General features: G+C 47.4%; 1 pseudogene; it reads left to right on the top strand.

Moving 5' to 3' along the window:
- Window positions 1–680: 680 nt before the first annotated feature.
- On the top strand, window positions 681–4,172 carry LOC135697666 (uncharacterized; annotated as a pseudogene).
- The last annotated feature ends 664 nt before the right edge of the window (window positions 4,173–4,836 follow it).

Here is a 4,836-nt window from a genome sequence, read left to right as displayed (position 1 = left end):
TCCACATTTTCCAGGAAAAATATCAAAAATTTCCACCATAGCTCGATTGTCCCTTCAATATAGAAGCGATGACTGCAGTTATTTAACAAACTTCAGAGAATATCAACGTGATCGATCAGTTAGCATTGGGTATTGTATTCGCTTAATACACGCATTTTCTCTCGTATCGTAGCTCCCACATCTGAACCCTTGCTATCGACCCATCAAACTCATGGACCGGGACCAACGGCTTTACGTCCCGTGATCAGAGATTTTATGCTTCAGAAAATCCCAATGACGCCGTCTGTGATTGAAACCCAGGGCCTTTGAAGTGAGAGGTAGCCCCGTAACGTGGGTAGATCACTTTTTCGTGGTACGTTACGGGATGTAAGATCTACCACCGATTCCTAGTCATGACTACTTCAAACTAGGGGAACAGGATTTTACAGTAATCGAAGGAACACATCTTAGTCCTTGTTACTTTTTATGCCTTGTTGATAGTGACAAGACTCGGCTTTGTCCACCGATGATGATCTTGAAACAAGGAAAAAATTAGTTAGTTAGTCCTCATCTATGTGATTCCTAATCTTCTATTCGTGGTTCCCTAGTTTGAAGTGGTTAAGACTAGGGTTCTGGTGCATGGTCATTATCGGTGTCATGCCTTACAAACCCGTAGCTTCCAGGAAAGAAGCAACACCAACATGGAGTTGAGAACAAGAAGATTAAGACCAATGCGATCGCCCGAGGAGGTAGCCCCTACTGGAGCTGGTCCTGGGACGGGGGACAGAGCGAGCGGCCAGCGGCTGGAGGAAGATGAGGTGCAAGAGCGGCCCTTCAGCCCGTAACACACACGCGAGACCGAACAGGCAGCAATAGACAACACCAAGGCAATGCTGCACCTGCTACTGATGCTGTGGCTGACCGGCGTCAATCGCTCACTCTAGCGGGCCGCCAAAAGCAGCGGATCATGTGGACGAGGGAGATGAACCAGTACGTGATGCGCTGCTGCTACATTTGCACGAGGTTAGAGACGGATATTTCCGGCAGATCAAGGATGCTGGATATGTTCAATGAGCGGTTCCCTCGATTTGCCAACCAGCTTGACCGGAACAAGTTGTATACTAGGCACAGAGAAATCACCCAAGCAATACACATGTTCTATAACACTTTATATAACCTTTGTATGACTGGCTTTGGTTGTATAGCAGTTAACTCAACATAATTCTATGAATTTGTGTTACTTGGGCATGTCCCACAACTTGCTCGCACCGGCCGAGGTAGAGTGCATCAAGCTGGAAGTGCGGAGGGAACTATGGAGGGAAGGGAATGGATCGAGCGATACGTCGAGAAGGAGTTCTGTTGGGCTGAATGCATCACTTGCGAGGGAGAGACGTGAGTCGATTGCTGCGTTAAACACGTCAACGGAGGAGCCAACCGCTCCTGGACAAGTAGTAGACCAGCAACGACAGCAACTACGGGATGAGCTAGCTTTTCGAATGGACGCAGTGGCTACACAGTTCCAAGGGACGGACCCATGTCCCGGCACAGGATACCAAAACTGCAGTATTCCTACCGACTAACGAGTGCAGTAAGCATTCTCAACGAGGATATTTTGCCACAGCACTTGGAAGCCGTTGAGAACCTTGAGGACGTGCAGTTCATAGTGTACTGTGCAGCTATGGCCGTGGTACAAACGTTGGGATTGCGGACGTACCCGCAAGGAAACGGTGAAACTCGTACACGTCCCAACGCACAAAAGCCCGCATGGATGCGACGTCTGGAGGGCCGAATCGTCGCTCTTCGGACTAAGATTGGTCGGTTGGCACAGTACAAGAGGGGAAACCGATCATCGAGGCTAGTTCGTCACGTTGCTGAAATTGTCAAGCCCGCAGAGCTCCATGACCTTACTGAAGCCGATATTACTGAGGTACTCGACACCCATGTACAGCGGTTGAGTGCTCTTGCGATGCGACGTTATGAAGAAAGGTCGAAGCGGGAGAAGGAAAATCGAATGTTCAACACTAACGAAAGGGAGTTCTACAACCACATCCGTAACAACAAAACCGACTATAGTGAAGGACTCCCGGAGATTGGCTATGTAACACAGTTTTGGGCCGATCTGTGGAAGAATCCTGTTCAACATAACAGTGGTGGGATGTGGTTGGCAGAGGAAGAGGATAGGAGCAATGGAATTGTAAGTATGCTGCCCACGGTCATTGTAACCGCACAGGATATTCGGGAGGCTACCCGGTATAACTTCTGGTATAAAAAAGTTCACCTCAATCCATGGGTGGATGGCGGAATGCTTCAATATGGTACTAGAAAACCCCCAACAGTTACCAGAATTCATTACCAGAGGGGTAACCTATCTTCTGGCCAAGGACCAAAACACGACTAATCCAGGCCAATAGCATGTTTCTCGAGCCTGTACAAAGTGCTCTCATCAGTAATAAATCGGAAGATACAGAACCATTGCAATGCAAACAACGTTATGGCCAAAGAATAGAAGGGCTGCCGTCAAAACACGGTCAGGCAAGCCAGAAAAATCGACTACAAGAAGGCGTACGACTCAGTACCGCATTCGTACCTTCTCAAGGTACTGCAGTTGTACAAGGTGGACGGTGGAGTCATCAGGCTTATGCAGCACGCAATGGGAGCGTGGAGCACATCTCTCCACGTTACTGACGGATCAGTTGTGTTACGGTCCAGAACTCTCAGCATTAGAAGGGGGATTTTCCAAGGCGATACCTTTAGTTCACTATTGGGGTTCATCCCCTCAGCAGAACACTCAATCAATGCAACTACGGCTACCATTTGAAAAGTGGACGAAGAAGCACAAATGTTACCCACACCTTCTAAATGGATGACTTGAAGCTGTTTGCGGAAACAATGGAGCAGCTGCACCGTCTCCTGCAGCTTGTAACGGTGTCCAGTAATGACATTCGGATGGAGTTTGGAGTCGATAAAAGTCGAACAGTCAATATCCGTCAGGGTCAAGTAGTGGATACTGGCATCTTCTGCATCAACGAACAGGAGGAGATTCGGAATATGGTTGAAAGCAAAACCTACAAGTACCTGGGGTTCCGGCAACTGAAAGGGATTCGCCATACAACGATCAAGAAGGAGCTGCAGGAAAAGTTCTTGTATCGAATCAATCGTGTTCTGAGGTCGTTCCTGTCGGCCGGCAACAAGATAAAGGCGATAAACACGTTTGCCGTGCCCCTGTTGACCTACAGCTTTGGGGTGATCAAGTGGACCAAAACAGACTTGGAGGCGATAGAACGAGCAGTACGAGTGGCGTTCTTTTTTGTTCCTTTGGTTTGTTTTCCGTCGATCTTGTTTTCCGTGCTGAGCACCAATGCTACCGACGCCAAGAAGGCAGCTCCCACACCTGGACCCTACCTATCGACCCATCAACTCATGAACCGGGGACCAACGGCTTTACTTCCCATCCGAAGGAAGGCGTGATCAGAGATGTTATGCCTCAGAACATCCCGGCGGTGCCGACTGGGATTGAACCCAGGCCTGCTGGGGTGAGAGGTAATCACGCTTATCACTACACCACCGGCACCGCTAAGAGTGGCGTTCACTAAGCATCGCATGCATCACCCAGAGTCGGCCGTCGAGAGAGTCACCTTGCCACGTAATGAAGGAGGAAGAGGCATCACTGATATCCAAGCGCTATGTGTTTCCCAGATTCAGCAGAACCGTCACGAAGTCTACCGTGCTGTTTGTGAGGCAGTCCACGGGTTCAGCGCCCTGCACCTGGCGCAGGAAGACTACCAGTTGAATTGCGACCTAAAAACTGTCGAAGATAAAGTCGCATCGTGGAAGCTGAAGGAGCTGCATGGGACGCATCCCCATCAGTTGAACAAGCGCATGTCGACAAAGTGGCATCGAATACGTGGCTGGTGCGAGGTGAACTCTTCTCAAAAACTGAAGGTTTCATGGTAGCCATCCAGGATCGGGTTATTGCGGCGAAGAACTACCGTAGGTACATATTGCACGAAGAAGTAGAAGACCGGTATAGAAAGTGCAATGCAGTAGGGGAGACGATCGAACATGTTGTTGCTGGAAGCCAAGCGTTGGCAGAAGTAGCGTATCTCGGTCGTCACAACGATGTCGCTAAGATTGTGCACCAACAACTTGCACTGAGAGTGGCCTGCTTTTGTCAACAGCCGAGTGAACACTGAAGTGTTCGAATTTTGTTTCGACAGAAACTCCCAAAGTTTTGAAAACATTGGTTTCAAATGATGAAAGAACTTGATGTTTGCTACATCTATGAACATGAACATGAACATTCAACGCCACCACAGGCTTCATCAAGAAGATCATTTTGATAAATTAAATAGTTTGATTCTCTTTTAACCTTATGGTCAGGTTTAAGAAACGTTTAATTTATAACGGCGATATGTACGTTATGAACTTTCAGTTAATCAAATAACCCGTCCTCTTTATCTTTAAGAGATCGTGCATTCCAATTAAAAATATTTAATGATTTAAAAACCAACCATTAACCCCATCCCTGGCACTTACGGCACTGAGTGAGGTTTTGGAAAATTCCTCCAGTCTTCCTGAAGTGTTCCCACTTCACTCGGACATGGAGGATAAGGCTTGCTTTTTCTAAGGCCTTAAGGTTGTTTAGTTCACTAGACTTGAAGTGAACTAAATAAAAATCATTGGAAATCCCGTTACGTGAATCGCCAAGACGGTATTTAATTTTCATTTCGATTACTTGAACAGGCTCAACTCCAAGTAATTTTTCTCAATTCATCTTTGATCTGATCCAGGGATTCACCACTGGGCAGACATTTCAAGACAACCTTGAACAGACGTTCAGTTTTGGTATCATAAGTA

This window comes from Ochlerotatus camptorhynchus, unplaced genomic scaffold, assembly GCF_037179485.1.
Source record: "Ochlerotatus camptorhynchus isolate MF236.1 unplaced genomic scaffold, CSIRO-AGI_Acam_v1.1 ptg000077l, whole genome shotgun sequence".
NCBI classification, from domain to species: domain Eukaryota; kingdom Metazoa; phylum Arthropoda; class Insecta; order Diptera; family Culicidae; genus Ochlerotatus; species Ochlerotatus camptorhynchus.
The sequence above is the reverse complement of the archived record's forward strand: the minus strand, read 5'-3'. Positions and strand labels throughout refer to the sequence as shown.